The 20,176-nt window shown below is 37.8% G+C and overlaps 1 long non-coding RNA gene across 2 annotated transcripts in view; it reads right to left on the bottom strand.

Annotated features, from left to right (window-relative positions):
• Positions 1 to 18,995, bottom strand: part of LOC145980714 (uncharacterized) — a 73,088-nt gene extending 54,093 nt beyond the window's left edge. Inside the window, exons 1-2 of one of the 2 annotated variants that reach the window (XR_014440872.1) lie at positions 18,914 to 18,995; positions 277 to 1,076 (exon numbers count right to left, since the gene is read on the bottom strand). This is a non-coding gene — a long non-coding RNA (uncharacterized LOC145980714). The remainder of the gene's footprint in view (positions 1 to 276; positions 1,077 to 18,913) is intronic. The other variant, XR_014440874.1, reaches the window with a different exon arrangement.
• Between the last annotated feature and the right edge of the window lie 1,181 nt (positions 18,996 to 20,176).

Below are 20,176 nucleotides of genomic sequence, written 5' to 3'. Positions count from 1 at the left end.
TTGCACATGCATGTCAAGTTTGTTGAATCCTTGGCAATGCATGGATGGCATTTGCAGATAAATGTTATTGTGACAAAGAGAGAAATATAGTTGCTCGTACTCTTGGGGATATCAGTGATGAGTAGTTATCCCTAACAAGAAGTGGTTCACAATAACACCTTGGCTGGCCAAAGATTTCTATGATCCCTAAATTGAATCAGGCTTAGTTCAAGCCATGCTCATGCCACATGCCAATGCTACAAATTAAAAAAAGAAGTAACTTATTTTGACACATACCTGTGTTTACTACCTCAAGACTTTCACATCATGTGCCACCATCTTTTATAAGCTTGTCAAAAACTAAATCACACATCCTTGCAATGGGCGTGAAGAACACAAGAACAAATGTAGAATTTGAATTTTGTATCAAAGTTCTGCACAGATAGGCTAATGGGGACTAGACCTACAGTTTAAAGTGGGATCTGAACTATTATGTGCCTCCACTGGGTATTGAACCTGGTAATAAATGTAGGCAATAAAAGCTTCCACAAATATCTGGTCTTGATATATTAAAATTGTAAACTCACAGATTCTTTGGCCATGAAAAGTATAAGGAGTAGATCTGAAACTAGGCCACGAGTGTCTGTCTGCCTTCATTTGTGTATATTCCCAACTTGGTAATACTGTTTTCAAATTAGACTGGACATTCTTTGAATGTTCACAGCAATACTTCTTAACAAACTTGCTCACTTGTAAATCACATGAACGTAAACAAAACATGTTGAACCTCTAAAAGTACAAGCACACCATCAATGCCAGAAAACCCAACCTTTCATACTTGAAGAAAAGTGCAAATGATACTATAAATCTCAGAGCTGTAAGTAACACTTTGCGGGAAAAGAAAATTGCAATAAAATGCAGCCATACAGGCCTCTCACGCTGTACAGGTCGAGGGACCAATGATGGTAGAGATGTTACAGGGGTAACCACTGTCAAATGATTTGAATTACTCTGATGAACCACGGTCTTGAAGAATGAGATGCCCCTTGCGAATCCAGAGAAGAAATATCCACCTGGCCGCATTGTTACATATCACCCTGGAAAGTAAAGAACACTTTTCTTTAGTAACTACATAAACACTGACACATTAAGTGGCATTTCATCTTACACTTTCACTTGACACACACGAGAAAATTATCATTGGAATGCAATGTTAATTGGACATTATCCATTGTCTAGTGTTTTTTTTTTAAAATTATACTTACTCTAACACTATATTTCAAGAGAGTGCCTCTCCTCTCTTCTTCATGTGGACAAATTTATTTTGCCAGTGCTGAGAATCAAACCTATGACAGACCTGCGATTTTACTACAGATCTGGTGCTCTAACAAACTATGTCACAGTGCCCTTCCCACCATAAAGTTGGCCTGGCAACAATGAAAAGTTGTTTCCTCAAATGGCAATGACAGATGGCAAATCTTCACCAGAAATATTTTTGTGTTCTGCAGTTTACGAAATGCAATTCAGTCGTTACATTTCAATGACCATTCAAATGTTAGTTTTAGAAGTGATCCCACTTTGTGACATTGTGCATCAATTATGCCGGAGACACTGACCAGAATGTGGGAAGAACTCTTACTACTTGTTGGATGTGTGCCATGTAATGAAAAATGCACATATTGAGAACTTGTAACATGTGTGGGCTGCATGTAGTAGGTGTTGTATAAACTTGTAGACTTCCTTTTCCATCTCATGAATTGTGTGCCACAGATAAGAGAAATTACACATATTTAAAACTCCAATATTCTTTTGTGTACACCCTGCACATTTTTGTGATTATTTGAAAATGTTGTTCAGTTAGGAGAGTTAGGCTTAATACTGGTCATAATGGCACATGAAGATGCTAATGTCACATTGTTCTTAGGCAAGGGGTATTAGGTTAGGTGTTAGGAATTTGACACGTGGACACTAATTTGATGTTGTTTGGGCTGTTAGGATCATTGGTGTTTGTAATTTGATATACGGATACTAATTTGACATTTATGTTATTGTTGGTATTTTTCTTATGTTACAAATGTTGGGTTTGATGTGGACATTTTTTTTTTTTTTTGTGTTCATGGGGAGTTATGAATGGAATTTTGATGGAAAAGTATCAGTGAAAGTAGCCTGGCATTACCCGCCATAACGGGAAAACCTATCCTAAGCATTTCCCAACTCCTGAGACTACTATGAAAGGGGCTAACAATCTGCCTCAGGAGGAGAATGCAATGAGACTGCCAGGAGCCGGCAACTATGTCAGGAGATCCATGTCTGGTCGTTAGAGCACGATTCCTGTCCACCACGGAGAGTTCACCACAGGGCCACCAGAAAAAGAGGAGCCCAAGCCAGGGCCTGTCCAAAGGCAAGATACCTCAGGCCAGTTAGCAGGACCAGTGTCCAACTGACGTTCCAATGTCAACGGACCCAAGATAAGTACCTGCCCCTTTTAGGGTGCTCATCCATTCACCCCTAACTTCTCTCCTCTCATTGAAATGATTTTTAGAACGCTCGTAATATCTAACTGGATAAACATAGTAGCTTGAAAAAGTGTTACATAACTTATTGCTCTACCTCTGTCTCACCACCCATTGGTCAATGGGACCGACCCTCTAAGAAAGAGGGTTAAATCCAGTATGACTAAGGTGAGTACCCCCATTTGTGTCTCCAGGGACGAAAACTTAGCTTGTAACGCTGGAATAAGGAGCTTTTCATGTACACCAGCCATACTTTCAGATCAAATATATCATTTATTTGTGATTCGAACACTCTCAAACTAAATGGGGATAGGAATTTGGCATTGTTGATGGGTTAAGAATGTTAGGTTTGATGGTGTTGGTAGTTTGATGCTAATGGTATTTTACTGTGTTCTCTCACTTTATGGGCGTCTAATTAATGGAATTTTGATGAAAATGAATGTCTGAAAATAGTCTGAAATAGAAGTTTTTTCACATACTCAGGAAATAATTTTGGATCAAACATTTCGGTTATTTGTGGTTTCCATATGCTAAAACCTTTTGTGTTACATAAAACAACAAATTCTGACAATTAAAAAATCGACCTAGTTCTAGAGGGGGTACTTTCAGTTAAAGGTCCCACCAATTTGTTGAAACTGTGGACCAAACAGAATTTGTCACACTTGCTTCGAGAAGTGATTTTTTAGTTTTAAAGAAATGCTAAATACAAAAAAGAAGAAACTTCAGTATACAACTCAAATATTTACAAATGGTCCATGTAGTCACATTTGCCTTATAATTATTATTATTAACAAGAACTCTTGTTTCTTTAGTGGTCAGAATTATTTAATTGGTCAGTATTTTGATTTATTGTACAGAGTGATCTATTGAAGTGTAGACTGCCACATTGCTGCTTGAGCCATCGGCAAACAAGATGCTCGTGGCTGTATGTCGACACTGTAAATTGTCCGTGAATCAAGCATGTAAGTTTAAAGAGTGATTTATTTACTTACCAATTTGTGAAAGAAGGTGCTGAAACTGGCTGCCTTCATTGTCCACACATTCTTGACACATCTTGATGAAGTTACCCATAACTAGCTGCAGTTCCCATTGATTAATGTTGGTAATTTCTTGCAGATGTTACATTTCAGTTCTTCCAGGGTGTGTGGATTTGACTTTTACACAACATTTTTTAATCTATTTCAATTTTGAATAAACACTATTAATTTTAAGAAGTTTCAGATACTTATAGTGCAGAAAATATCAAGAATTATTCTAAAAAAGTAATAATTCATAATGACGGGGTGTGAATTATCAAGGTCAGTTCCAGACTTCATAAAATTATTTCCATAGTTTTTGTAATCTCCAAAAGCAGAGAAATTCCAAATGATCTTATTTAAAAGAAGATATATTGCAGAGATAAAAATTGCATGGAACTTTTACACCAAGGAACCTTGTTTCAAATCACCTTTCAACTTCACGTGCCAGTTGAGTTAACACATTTGAATCATAAATAAATACATGCTGTGCAGTAGAAAACAGTTGCTGAGCCATAACACACTTTGTGGCTGAATACACTAGAAAAAACACAATACATAACAAGCACCCTCCCTTCAGTTGCCAGACTAACACAATACAAAACAAGGACCCTTATCACTTCACAGGCTTGTGTCTACATTCAAGACGTCAGTAAAAAGTGGTTTCTAGCCCAGTTTTAATTTGCCATTCCTTCTACTGGGTGTCCAAAGAGTCATAAACTGAGCCACTGAACATATGTAACTTTTGTACAAAAAGTGATAGACATGAATTTTCCACTGGGCATTAACTTTGTCTAAGTGGATATTTTTTCAACATCAGACTAGAAAATTGTGCTGTACATGAACGTTCAGTATGAGGAAGAGGTTACTAAGGAGCAAGAAAGGTCTTGTATGAAGTGAAAACAAACATGCATAAAAGACAGCTATGGAGTCACTTGAAAAAAAATTCAATGTGTATTGATGCTCTCTGTGGATATTTACAGAATTGATAAAATAACATAAAATTTTAAGCATTTTATGCATTACAGATGATTTATGATGTTAATATGGCATATGCATAAAAAAGTAGTGTTTTTTTAAAATTATGAGGTGTACTGGTAACATTAGTTGTGTCAGAGGGCAGCACCAACTTAGGCTGACATCTGGCTATAGCCCCGTCTAGTTGGCTGCACTTTTTGACTCTCTTTGCACCAAAACGTCTAGTTGGTTGAATGGTGCAACACTGAGTCATCTAGTTCGTTGATTTCGAGTCAAGTAGTGTATTTGGTGTCTGCACTACCTTTCGGACCAGTGTATGTTTGGTGTATGGTCACGTGGTGCATGCTAATTAATCAAATGACCGTTTAAAGCAGCAGACAGGCATTTGTTGAATGTTCTGAACTTGAACACCGCTATCCATCTAGTTGGTTGAAAGTAATTTCCTTGCACCACTCTGACACTGGATACACCTGCACTGCACCGAGTGTCAAAAAGTGCAGCCAACTAGATGGGGCTTATGTTACAATCAGTGTCCACATGAAAGAAAAGGTTTGAAATTTATCATACAAAATTGTACAATAAATTTCAAACCTTTTCTTCCATTCAAACATTGATTGAATAACTGAATAACAAAGCCAGATGTCGGGCCCAACTGATACTGCCCTCTGATAGGATCAATGTTGCCAGTACACTTCATAATTTAAAAAAAAAATACATACCTATTTGTGAATATGCCATAGTTAACCCCATAAATCGTCTGTAATTCATAAAAATTTATCGTTCTCTTATCAATTCGGTAAATACCCATAGAGATCATCGATACACGCAGAAACTTTTTTCAAGCAACTCCACAGCTGTCTTCTATCAATGCTTGCTTTTACTTCATACAAAAACTTTTCTCTAACACCTTAGTAACTTTTTCTCCATACTGAACGTTCATGAAGATTTTCTAGTTTAATGTTTAAAAAATATTCACATGGACAAAATTAATACCCAATGTAAGATTCATGTCTGTATCGCTTTTTGTGCAAAAGTTACGTACAGTGAATATCTTGGTTGTGTGATTTTTTGGATACCCTGTAGTTACAAATTTGTTTTTATTATGTGAGAGTTTATGTACCAGGTTTGATCCTCAGTGAAGACATGTTGCGTAAGTATTTGGATTTCCTTTTAACCCTTAAAGGACGGACCGTGTTACAGGTGTCACAGCAGGTATTTCCCTTAAGGATGGCTTGTGACACTCGTGTCACATACTTCAACTTGGATAATGATCGGAGATACATATTATGAGTTCTGCATGAGTCGAGAGGTATGTAAAATTTTAATTTCATTGTTACTATTAGGGAGGGCAGGGGGCAATGTCCGAAAAATTGTGATTTATTTTCATTGGTTTTGAGAACATCACTTCTTTCTCAACGCTTGGCGTTAGTGCAGTGCAAAAAAATTGTTCTCGGAAAGTATTAGCAATAAGCAGGGCTGGCATTTTGCCTGGGTTTCTATTTTTTTCTTCGAGATAAAACCTGAAAAAAAAAAAAAAACAGGCAAAACTGTTTGTTTTTCAGGTTATGTTTAAAAATATATATTTTGAAAATGAAAAACATTTTTCTCCTGGTAGTAATATATTGTAACATTCAATTTGTATTGCTTTATTCTCTGTCCCAGATATCTCTGGAGCAGGCAAACAAAAACAAGTCTGTGCACGTAGTGATGTGTGATGGTTCCACGAATGAACACATGAGAGGGAACTGGATTGCGTGGATGGGGAGGGAGGGGTAAGCGACTGCAGTTACCAGCCTTCACAGCAGCGTGTACTGCTTTGCTCTGCCCAGTCGATTTCCTCCCCTACTCTGATGCAATGCATGGCCTTGTTCCAGAGATATATGGGACAGGGTATAGTTGACTGAATCACAAACTAGTTAACATTTCTGTTAACATATTCTATTCAAAAATATTTGTCCAACAGTTTGATTCTACTCATCCTGGATGGTGTAATAGTTAATGCTGTTGCCTTGAGATCAGTTGTTAGGGTTGCATTCCCTGAGGAGGCACACACTTTGGTGAATTCAACAATCAGACTACTGTTATAACCAGTACTTTTTTTTTCTGGCAGTCAACAACATTACTCCATACTAACATTTTATAATAGGTGAGGAATAATACAAAATGTCTACGATGCCAAGATGTCCTGGGTTTTAATCCTGGCCTGAGCATGGGTATTCCTTGTATATCCATTCATCAATTTCATCATATCATCACTCATTCTCATCTTCGCGATTAGACAAATGTGGCAGAAAGAGAAGTAAAATAAATCAATCAAACCAGAGAAGTGAATATTTATTGAATAGCAAAAAATAATGTTAGATCCAGTTTATGAAAAGCAAACTTTCTGGTTAATAATTTTATGCATAAGTAGTAGCGTGCATAAATCTTCTTTGACACTGTCCTTTAAACCCCTATGATCTGAATATAATCCTTGCTTTCCAATGACTTATTGGCAGTAAATAGTCCTAATTATACAAGAAATGCTAAACAAGTATATTTTCATTATTTAATTTTCAAACTTGGTAAGTCTTCGGAGTGGGGGAAGGGGGGTCCAAAATACGTTCTTGGGGGAGATCCAAAAATGTGGAACAATGGGAAGATCCAAAATGTTGTTGTGTTTATTGAATTAGATTATTTTACTTCACTTTTCTGCCAAGACTAATGGTGATTATGAGGATGAGTCATGTTACAATGAAATTGATGAAGGAACATACTCACAAACAACACCCATGCCCACCCTGAGATTTGAACCTCGGACCCCTGACGTCATAGCATGCTTTTCTAACCACTCTGCCACAGCGGTTGGCAAAATGCTGTAGGAGTAGGTACTAGAGCTAATCATACAATTGTTCAGTTGCAGTATTATGGTCCACAGTAACGGAAAAAATTCATCCCCCTGACCCAACAATCAGCAACATATAATCGCTTATTGACAAAGGCTGCCACATGGTGTACTGCTTGGTGCTTATTGTTTACATTCAATTCTCAGATGTTTTAAAATAGTACTGTGTTCCGCAAATTAATAAAGGTTTCAAATTTCCAATAATTTCTTTATACCATTACCATTAAAACAGCCATGATAATTCTGTTTATAAAATAATATACATAAAAATTAAATGATATGTATTAGCAATTATTATTATAAAGAACATGTCCAAATGTAAGTTAACCACAAAAAAAAAATCATGGCGACTGCTTCAAAAAAGCCAGGACAGATTAAAAATGAATGGACTGTCCAACTAAACTGGGACATCTGGTAGTTTGGAATCAATGGTCATAAAACTAAAATTATCAATATTGAAGACGGTAACAGTTTCATACATCGGAGACACATTTCTTCAATTTTACACAAACTACTTACGGAAATGAGTTTCTCCAAGGTTTAGAACCTTCGTCGATATATATTCTTCCTAAAACTTCATTGTACAATGCAGCAGAACAATAAATAATCACTTTTTATGTAATAATATTGCGCATTTTGTGAAAATTGACATCATGACGTTGTTTCCAAGATGTACCTGCAGATGGCTCTAGCGTCAGCAGTCACGCAATCTCGCTAGTGGAATCAGGGTTTCCAAACACGCGATTTTTTTCGAGAAACGCGCGGTTTTTTGTCGAGAAAGGAAAATGGTTTTTCGATTAATTTAGGGGTGAAATGAGTGCTAATGGAACCTAACCTAACAGGCCTAACCTAACCTCGAGTGAATGATTCATGGGGTACCCGTGGATGGCTTTTGGGGCCAATGAACAATGTTTCATCAAAATGTACAATTTCCAGACGTTATCACCGGTTTTTTACAACTGTCATGCACAATAGAGTTGGAAACATTGATATTCGAAAACAAAAGAAGCGTTACCATTCGCAAAGCAAGCGATATCGCACCATGACGTGCTTTCCGTAGCATTAAGGAAAATGGTTTATTTTAGCAGAAAAAGTGTTTGTCTTCATGCAAAAAGCATAATGGCACCTTCCACTATGTTCCGCAATACATAATTGGTAAGTACTAACCACGAGAAAGACAAAATATCCGATTTAAATGTGTCTCCAATGTATGAAACTGTTACCATTGAAGACTGCAGATATCTGGAGCCTGCCTCTTTACACAACAAACTTATTCACTTATGCACAGACAAAATCAATTTTTTTTTTTACAAATTTCAAAAATCGCTGGCGTAATATTTTGTGGCTTTTTATAGGCTCACATTTAAATATTTCATAGCTCGAAGGCAGGGGGGAGGCATGGCCCCTTCCCTGGGTACAGGCCTGCCGATGGCATAATCTTACGACCTTGTAATCAAGGGGTATATAAAGGGGTGGCAACCTAAAGTAAACTTGATAAAAGATAAAGACGGTGATTTTCTAGCTGACCCAAGTGATATTCTAAATAGATGGAAGAACTACTTAAATGACCTTTTAAATGTTCATGTAAAAGGAGATAAATCAGAAGTAAATGAAGTACACACAGCAGAACCTTTAGTTCCAGAACCTAACTTGACTGAAGTTAAAGATGCTATTAAAAGGCTAAAGAATGACAAAGCACCTGGCATTGATTTAATACCAGCTGAGTTAATTAAATATGGTGGAAATTCGTTAATATGTCAAATTCATAAATTAATTTGTTTAATATGGAATAAAGAAGAAATCCCTCAACAGTGGAAAGAATCCATAATTGTTCCTGTGTTTAATAAAGGTGATAAATTAATAATAATTACCGTGGAATTTCTCTACTCTCAACAACATATAAATTATTATATAACATTCTTGATTGATTGATTTAGTGTTTTAAGTCCACTTTATGCACAGTAAGGCTAATCGGGACTGGACCTACAGTTTAAAGTGGGATCCGAACCACTTGTGCCTCCACCGGGTATCGAACCCGGGACTCCTTGATTACAAGGCGACGACGCTACCACTGCGCCATCGGGGAGGCCCTATAAATATAACATTCTTTTAACAAGACTAACCCCATATGCTCATGAAATTATAGGTGATTATCAATGTGAATTTAAACGTAACAGATCAACTACAGATCAAATTTTTCACATCAGACTGACACTTGAAAAAAGTGGGAATATAATCAAAATGTCCATCAGCTATTCATTGATTTCAAAAAAGCATATCATTCAGTCAAAAGAGAGAAATTATATAATATATTAATCAAGTTTGGAATACCGAAGAAGCTTGTTAGTATGATAAAAGTATGCACCAGTGAAACAGAAAGTAAAATTTGTGTAGGTATTAATGTGTCTGACAAATTTACAATTCATGATGGGTTAAAACAAGGAGATGCATCATCTCCATTGCTCTTTAATTTTGCCTTAGAATATGCTGTTCGGAAGGTAAAAGAAACTAAAGAAGGACTAAAATTAAATGGTATGACTCAGTTGTTAGCATATGCAGATGATGTTGACTTATTAGGGGATGATATAAATACAATTAAGAAAAATGATAAAATATTTTTCAAAACTTAAAAGAGATAGGTTTGGAAGTTAACAAAGAGAAATCTAAATATATGTTTACAGGCCGAAACATAGTGTTAGGTAATAATCAAAATCTAATAATTGATAACAACTCATTTGAACCAGTTTACAAATTCAAATACTTAGGAGTAATATTAACAAATGGAAATTATATTAAAGAGGAAATAAAAAGTAGGCTTAATTCAGGAAATGCATGTTACTTTTCTCTTCTCGTATATCATCTAAGGAACTAAAAGTTAAAATATACAAAACAGTAATTTTGCCTGTACTATTATATGGTGTGAAACTTGGTCCCTTACATTGAAAGAGGAACATAAATTGAGTATTTGAAAATAAGATCCTTAAGAAAATATTTGGACCTAAAAGGGATGAGGAGATAGGTGAGTGGAGAAGGTTCCATAATTTAGAACTACATAATTTGTATTCATGTCCAGATATTATTAGAATAATTAAATCAAGAAGACTTAGGTGGGCAGACCATGTGGCACGAATGGGAGAGGAAAGAGTAGTTTACAGGATTCTTGTTGGGAACCTGATGGTAAGAGACCTGTAGGAAGACCAAGACGAAGATGGAGGGACAACGTTGAGATGGAACTAAGGAAATCGGTAGGGATGGAAAAGAGTATATAGATCTTGCTCAAGATAGGGCCAGATTGAAGGCCTGTGTTGCTGCAGCCATGAACCTTCGGGTTTAAGAAGGCTAGAGAGTTAGTTAGTTGTAATCAAGGGGTTCCAGGTTCAATCCCCGATGAAAGCACAGTGGTTCACGTCCCATCAATCCCAATTAATGTGTCTGAGCATAAAGTGGGCTTGAACAAGCACAATTTTACTGCCAGAAAGCCTGATTTTTTTTATAATGATTTTTTTTTCTGCCTCAGGTTTTGGACCACCATGCACTAGGACAGTTTCTCAACTGCCAGGCTGTGTGGCCCAGTACCGGACCATGAGAGTTTATTAGATCAAATGGTTACCAACTATTTTAAATCCAATTTTATATTTGTCAACAAGCCTAGCCATATACCATATTCCAGTATTTATTAATACTTAATTTCAAATTAATGAATATAGTTAAAAAACATAAAAATTAAATTTTCTTTAGTAGGACATTTTTGGGGTTTTTATAAAATGAATTTACCATGCTGTGGTCTCACAACGATTGAGAGCCACAACACTATAATGGAGCCACCGTACCAATTGGTTTCCATTCTCAGCACAGAATGGTTATTTTTGACAGAATCCTGTTTTCCTGGTGGCTGCTTTTGGGAGGGGGAATTATTATGGTTGGTGCTTCTTGCCCAAGCAATAGGCCTAATTGGTTGTTTGAGCGAGAGTTCCTTCATAGGTAAACACGCAAACAGAGGGTCACTGCCATAGAGGTGGCTGAAAGGTGGCCAAAATACACCAGATCTGGTTCCATGACCAAGCTTAGTGGCCATTAAATCAAATTACAAATGTAAAGGAGTTTGATACTATGATTTTCGTTCAAGAAGAAACTGTATAATCAAGGATACATTTGATTAAGTGTGTTAACCTTTTGAGTTCCAAGGCCATTTTCACATGTAAGCCTCTCTGTCCCGAGCCGATTTTGAGCAAAATGCAGAGTTTCGATTAAATGAGTGTAGATCGGAGACTAATTGCCCTAGAGAGATGAGTGATATACCGTTGTACGCGGAAAGAACCAGAGATTCAGACTATATAAAATGTATGCAAATTCGGCGTATATGTGGCGGGGGGGAGGGGGCTAACTCTCAAAATTCCAAAATTTCGGAAAAAAAATTTGGTTCCCCCACCCTCCCCTCAAGACAAAAGTACATGACAGTGTCAACATGCACATGGAAATGATCGCTGACATGGAAGGAACACAAAAATATTTGCACTATTATCATATGACCAATGTAACTTGAGTTGTACCCCCAAAAGGAATGGTTGCCACCCCCACTGATTCAAGCTTCAAAATGCAGAGTTACATTGAAATGACTATTGCTCAGAAACTAAATGCCCTAGAGATATGAAAGATATACCGTTGTACGCAGAATGAATCACAGATTCAGACGATATATAATTTATGCACATTCGGCGTACATATGGAGGGGGAAAGGGGGGAAATCCCCTCAAAAATACTTTTCTTAAAAAAAATTGTGTTTCCCCCGCCCCACCGAAAAAAAATGTCAAAATGCAAAATTTATGCAAATTTGGCGTATATATGGAGGGGGAAGGGAGAAAACCCCCAAAAATTATTTAAAAAAATTGTCCTCGCTCTTGGGCACAAAACGACACCTATGCACAACATTCACGGACGAAAAGCTAGAACGCAGTGAAAAATGAGCGACAATTCTTGCAGCTGCTTGAAATTCTATTTTTAGACAATGCAGGGTAACCCCTGTTGCAACTTGTGGACACTTGTGCTAAAAAAACAAAGGTTTCCTTCAGCGTGCTTCAAAATTCCATTCTCACAACGCAGATTCAACAACCAGTCTTCCCCCTCCCCCCACCACCTGCTTGCGCCCTCATGGAAAACTTTCATTTTGACATCGGATACTGATAAACAAGTTTCCTTCGAATGCAGTTAACAGGCGGGAGGGAAAAGCATTGCTTTAGAACAACAAAGCCGGTCTTCCTTTGTCGGCAAAAATTTGACCTTGAAAAGAGATGCAAAAGAGAAGTACATTTTCCCGCCTTTTCCCCTCCATTTTCATGAAGACAAAAAAAATGCAAAAAAAAAACATTTCTGTTAAATACATGTGTTAGGAACAATATATAAAAAAAATCGAAATTCTAGCCAAAAATAGAAAAGTTATAATGTGAAAACAACGACCTTGACACAGCGTCTTGATCGAGATGCTTGGGACCATGAGGGTTACATTTGGGTATCTCGATCGAGATGCTTGGGACACAAAAGGTAGCAAGATGTCTTATTTTTCGTTTTCTTTATGTGCAAATTAAATTATTGAAAAGTGCCTTCCCCATGACATAATGGTTATGTCGTGGTCATGTAATCAAGAATTCCCGGGTTCGATAACTGGTGGAAGCACATTGTGCAGTCGTTTGGATTCTACTTCAAACTGTAGGTCTAGTCTTAATGATCCTATCTGTGCACAAAGTGAACTTAAAAACAACAATTCAAACAAATAAATCAAACATTGAAAATTATATTATACTACTACTAGATTATGTGTGTGTGTGTGTGTGTTTGTGTGTGTGCATACTACATATATATATATGTATGTATTTAAAAACCTACTGAAATTTGAAGATTACATTTGAACCTTCCTTAAGGTAATGAGCACTGTTTGGATTTCAAAAAAAAAAAGTTATTTATGTTGAAAAAAAGGTAACACTTCCGTATGGTCCCAATGGATTTCTTCATTTTTACAGAAGAAACTACTTAACGTGAATGAGTTTCTGTAACATTTTGAAAGTTTGTGTAGGTATTTTCTTTCGTTGTGGAATGTATTTGACCGGGAATTCATGTGCTTTTCAAGAAAAATATCTCTCTGACGCAAAATTGCTGTTGCTGTTATTTGCTTCCGTGAACTGGATGTTGCAATTATGTAACCCCCCTGTCAGTGTTTCCAACCACGCCATTGTTTTGTAAGAAGATGAAGAAACGAAATATACATTCCCAATATTACAAGGACCCAAAATTTTAACTATGTTTAACTAACGTAACCTTACCGTGAATGGTTTTTGGGGCTATGCATGAATGGTTTTTGGGGCTATGCATGAATGGTTCTTGGGACTATGCGTGAAATGGTATGTGGGGCATTTTTCAGTTAAGAAGGTTGGAAACACTGCATACCCACTGATGATCCACTACGCTAGTCAAGCTGCGCCCGTCATATTGTGTCTTACGGAAGTGAAAAAAAAAGAACTATAATTACTCGTAATGTGAAAATTTGAAATTATTTTCATGAAAGAAGCCAAATCCCACCTTCAAGAATCTTTCGCAATGCAGAATATATAAGTATGAATGTTAAAAATGATGAAATAAATGACTGAGAGGTGTTGGGACCATGCGGAAGTAGTAATGAAAAAAAAACAACTTAAAAATTACCTTACGCAAGCATGCACACTTCCTGTGGATGATGTACAAGGGGTGATCAACTGAAACCCCTTCGTTCCACGTATTATTGGTATAGTGTGTAGGAGGATATTGTTTGTCCAATAGTGTGTAATGGCTAATGTCCCTGTGTGTTGGGTGTAGGAATGTTGTTTATACGTGTTTCCATTTTGCAGGTATAACGAGTGAAAGATGGCGTTCAACATCCCCAATCCATCCAAACAGGACCAGCGTGCTGTCATCCAGTTTCTGAGTGCCGAAGGTTGTCAACCAGCTGAAGTGTACTGGCGTATGAAAGACGTGTATGGTGATGCATGCGTGTCCAAAACAACAGTGGTGGACTGGGCAAGAATGTTTCGGAAGAGGCATGAACAAACCACTGATTATCCCCGTCCTGGTCAAGTCCATGTTGTTGCCACAGAAGACACGTGTGAAAAGGTGAATGCGGCAAAATCTGCAGATAGACGCATGAGTATTCGATCCATAGCGAATGAGTTAAACATGGGTTATGGTACTGCTCACAAAATTGTGAAAGCTCTGGGTTATCATAAAGTGTGCGTGCAGTGGATACCCAAGGTATTGACGGAGGACCAAAAGTTGGAGCGTATGGGATGCTCCATTGAACATTTGTCACGTTACCATTTGGAACGTAACGACTTCTTGCTGCGCATTGTTGCTGAGGATGAAACTTGGTGCCATAATTTTGAACCGAGTTCAAAGTCTTCCACTATTCAGTGGAAACACCCCTCATCTCCACGTCCCAAAAAGTTCAAGATGCAACCGTCTGCGGGGAAAGTTATGGCGTCTGTGTTCTTTGATTGCCATGGACCATTATTGCTCAACTTCAAGGAACCAGGACAGTCCATCAATGCCACACGCTACTGTGAGACCTTGACACAGTTACGGAGAGCCATCAAAAACAAAAGGCCTGGTTTATTGACCGCTGGAGTCATTGTACATGTCATGTTACATGACAACGTGCGTCCACACGTTGCAAACCAAGTGCAGGATTTGTTTCAACGATTCAAGTGGGAAATGTTGCGACACCCACCCTACAGAACTGACCTTTCACCTTGTGACTTTCACATCTTTGGGCCTCTAAAGAAGGCTTTGAAAGGTCAGAGATTTCAGTCTGACGCTGAAGTTCAGGATGCTGTGCGTGATTGGTTTGAGATTCAGCCTTCGCAATTTTACATGGACGGCATTTGTAAGTTAGTGACACAGTGGGACAAGTGTCTGAATGCTCATGGTGACTTCTTCTGAACAATATTTTTACTGAGCGCTAACCATAGACGCCTCTAGACAGTGTACCAGTTTCAGCTCGAAATAAAATTTATTTCACGAATTATGACCACTGAACGGGTTTCAGTTGATCCCTCCTTACATATTCCATTGATAAGCGAGAGTAAGTAAGTATTGCAGACTAGTGGGAATTACTGTAGAAGTAAATCGGAACCTTAGAAGAATGCATTTAGGGACTTTATTATAATGCTAAGAGAACCAAACCTGGCCTGCATAACCTAAATATGAATGAGTATATTGAACAAAATCTTAAGTAATCGCTAAAACTCCACAGTGTGTGTTAACAAAATTAAATCAAAATTGAACCATGTTAAAATTGCATTCGTAGCATGATGAAATTGCATTAAAACAAATGGAACTTGGGCCAAAAATGCTGTGTACAAGTCAATCCACACACCCTGGAAGAACTCAAATGTTAACATCTAAAAGAAATTGCCAACATTAATCAATGGAAACTGCAGTGAGTTATGAGTAACATCATCAAGAGGTGTCAAAAATGTGTGGACAACGAAGGCGACCAGTATCAGCACCTTCTTTCATAAATTGGTAAGTAAATAAATCACTCTTTAAACTATACGACGCACGCTTTTAGAAGCGATATCGGGTGGGGCCACGCAGAGGGTGTGCGTGGCTATCAACCAATGGCAGGAGTGCAACGTTGTACAGTTAGGAGACTACGGCGCGGAAGTTAAAAGCCGTGAACTGGATTTTTCTTGCGCGCAAGAAGTTTTCATAAAACTCGCCACTTTAAGGTTCATCATAAGATGGGGAAAGACATTTTGAACCTGACTGTCCAAGTCCCATGAATTTCCGTCGCCTACAGCCGGAGTTATCGTTTGTTGAAGAAACATGGGAAACATCACCTTTCATTTCCTTCAGCCTGTTTTTTTCGTTGCCACAGTGTTGACGCAGCTGAGTTGTTGTGTCTAGGGAAAACTGTGGGTGTTAAATTCGTCTCGATATAAACAATGACCCTTCATTGTTCTGGGCGTTCTCGAACATTGAAAGCCTGGGTCAGTTTGAGTTCAGCGTTTTCGTAGCAAGGCCGGTGTAAAATTATTCGCTCATCGTTCACTTGTGCGCCACAAAGAACAGTTTGTGAAAATATTAAATACAGCCCTTTCATGCGATGGTGTGTGTTCCGTGTGTTCTTTTTATTTTAAATAATGTCACTCTCGAAACCTAGCACCAGTAGTACAGGCACCAAGGGTGCAAAATCTAATCATTAACCTCCAGGAGAGTGTCTCGGAAATGAGTGAAATCAGTGACACGGAGACCGAGGAAGACGACGAGAGCGGTGATGAATAAATAAATACCTTCAAGCTTCTTTCAGGTATGGGTTTCTCGTATATGCTACAGTGATGTGATATTATAATCCTGTGTAGAAATATTCACTATATTATTTCACTGTACTCATTATCAAAATAATGGACACATCGCGAATTTGCTGTCCTTCCCTTGCGCTAGCAGTTAGTTTGGCAACAGCGTAGTAGCACTGGCTGGGTATTGGCCGAACTCATGTTCCTTCTAAAAGCGTGTGCCGTATAGTTACGGAAACTTGCATGCTTGATACACAGTAAGCCTACAGTAATGATATACAGCCACGAGTGCTTCGCTTGCTGATGAAGCAAACAATGACAGACCCTGGTAATGGTTCTGAATGTTTAATGATTTTTTTCAGTTTCATAGGGGAAAGATGAAGTACCGCAGAGTTGTAGAAATTATCATTATTCTATTATTTTTGTTACAGTAAATTTGAAGCTTCCTGAAGGTAATTTGCAATGTTTGCTGTTCTAAAAAGTCCCATATACAAGCAAAAGGATAACGTAAAAGGTACACAATGCAAACATCCATGATTAACATTAACAAGATATTCCAAAGACTACTGCCATCATTACTTGCTGCTGGATGTCCATACAAACTCAAAGGGGTGCCCTCCTTTAGACCAGCATGAATATGAGATGTTGAAAGCATTAGGGGAAATTATTGGGTAACAGTTCCGTATAGTGGAGATAGATTTCTTACTTTTTACACAAGAAAGTACTTACGGAAATCATTTTCTGTAGCATTGTTGAGGTTTGGGAATGTAGTTTTTATCCTTTTCAATGCCAATTCATGTTTTGTTCTGGGAAAATATCTCTCCGACACGGAATTGCTGTTGCTGCAATTTGTTTTCTGCACGTGAATACGATGTTCACGTGTTTTAGATGATGTAACCCACAATAAGTGTTGCAAACCACACAGTGTTTTCGCAAGAAGATGACGTGTCTTAACTATGTTTGCCTAACCTAACCGAACCTAACCTTACCGGAAATGGTTTGTGGGGCTAACGCCAATGGTTTGTGTGGCTAACATCATGGGGCTAACGTTAATGGTTTGTGGGGCTTACGTCAATGGTTTTTGGGGCTAATGTCAATGGTTTGTGGGTCAGCATAATTTCCAATCCGGCCACGAAATTAGGTATTTTTCAGTGAATAAGGTTGAAACACTGCATTCACACTCATAATCGACAAAACACTGCCACATTGCACAATGAACCAGTACGCTATCGCTATATTGCGTGTTAGAGAACCGAGAAAAGGAAGGACAGTAAGTACTCGTAAATGTAACAAATGGACATTATTTCCATTAGAAATTCATGATTACACCTAAAGAAATGTTCCACAATGCAGAATTGTACGTTAGCAATGTAAAAAAGTGTGAAATAAATTATTTCTAGGTGTCTCCACTATACGGAACTAGTACCAATTATTGTAATGCTAAGAGGGTAACGGTTCCAAATGAATACTGGGAACGATTGGCGGAGTAAGTTCAAAGCTGGGAGAAACTAATTAGCACAGTTAATAGCTTCACTAAGTTTAGTTACTGGAGAAATCATGATTTGAAATGTGCTTGTGGGAGCAGTCATTCTTGGTTTCAAGTGGATGTTTTTCCGCAGATTTTTATGTGAGGCTTGAAAGAGGTTCTGTGCTCAAGACCAGATATTACAGTGTGATCAGGTGTTTAAAATATTTAGGGAAGCTATTTTAATGCTAAAAGTCCTAAACCTGATCCACCTAAACTAACAAGGAAAGCATTTAGCGACGAAACCCCCTTTCGCACCCCATGCAAGACGCAAGTGAAGTAGCAGTAGTCCGTATCGAAGAAATGTGAACGAATGACTTATCGCAAGAAAGAATCATATAGGAGTATAGGGAAGTGAAAATCGTTCTCCACAACATGCACAGTGGTAATCACTACGGCTTTGAAGTGTGTTAACAGACATAATTTAAAATTTAGCCATGTAAAATATGCCTGGGAACCTTGATAAATTCGGAATTATACAATTGGAACTTGGGTCAAAAATAAGTCAATCATGAATATAAACGAATATAAAATCACAAGTTAACAACAAGCCCTTAATAACATACAGAACAAGAAATTGACAGAAGAAACTTCGTTGTCTGGAATGCATTACCAAATATGTATGCATTCAATAATCACATACTAGAACAAAGAAGAGTTAGCACGATCTTCTAGTTATAAATTAATATGTTACAAACCTACTATAATCAAAATCCCTTTGAAAATATTGACAAGTTTCGCGACACGAATTCGTAACTTGTTCGCCATTGATCTGTCTTTTGTCATTTTCTATGATGAATTCAGTTATCAAACCAGTGTAATGCTGAAATAATACTGATATTAAAATTTCTATCCTACAGAACAAAAATTACTTTAAAATGTAATTAGATTTTCATAAAATAACTTGTTTTGGCTTTGCGTTCAGAATATAGCAGCGGAAGCTATTCGGGTCCGAAAAAGAGACATTGAAGTTAATGAAGTTTTTGTCCGCAATTTCTCATAAGCGCTTGAATTTTGCACCTTTTTTTCAAAATTACCAATTTATCCTGAATATAAATATTTACACTTTTACGAAAGTTTCATATTTTAATGTATATTTCCTTTTGAAATACATGCCATTTATTCATTTATAACGATGTTACATAACTAGAAAAGCGGATTTGTGGGATCCGAACCACAATGTGCCTCCATCGGGTATCGAATCCGGGACCCCTTGATTACCAGATTATTACCATGGGGGTGCCAAAATAATTGCGTCCTAATTTCGTTTTTCATTTTGTTGCCCTAAGCAGAGAGCCTGCGCTGCGCATGGAATGGAGGTTCGCCTGTGCTTAGGTGCGGGCGGACATGTGTGTTGTGTTTGTCCCTATCATAACGCGAAGGACAATATTGAATAGGAGGAAGAATTTTGGCTCTGTCCGAAAGGTACGAAGTACGTACTTGAAGCATGGTTTTGGCGGAAGTGACGTCACCTAGTACAGTTCGAAAGCGCCAAGTACAGGAGTACGCAAGTGCATATCTCGCATGCAGATGGAAGCTGACTCGGTCACGTGATTTCCACACTCGTTGTTCGTTTGTTTAAAATCGCGGAGGTAGAAAGCCAGCAACACAGGTTAAATATACGTTATGGGTCAGCAAGTTGTTGGTTAAAGTACTTCTAATGTGAGTACGAACATTTGAAAATGCAACGTGATTTCTATGGTGAAAAACAAGTGTTTATAACGTGGGGACAACAACGAGTACTCAGCTTTATCTACTGATCGCATTTGGCGCTGCAGTCGAAGTGCAATTCGAAAGACTCACTTCCCACGACTTCAAGACCGCACTCCAAGACCATACTCGGAGGATGCTCGCTTCAAGTACGGTCTTGTACCTTTGGGACACGGTATTGTGTTGTCTTGTGTGTTAAATTTGCGAAGGACCTATTCATATATATATAAATAGTAGGAAGAGATTATTTT

The sequence above is a fragment of the Lepisma saccharinum genome, chromosome 2 (genome assembly GCF_977018435.1).
Source record: "Lepisma saccharinum chromosome 2, izLepSacc3.1, whole genome shotgun sequence".
Lineage (NCBI taxonomy): Eukaryota > Metazoa > Arthropoda > Insecta > Zygentoma > Lepismatidae > Lepisma > Lepisma saccharinum.
The sequence above is the reverse complement of the archived record's forward strand: the minus strand, read 5'-3'. Positions and strand labels throughout refer to the sequence as shown.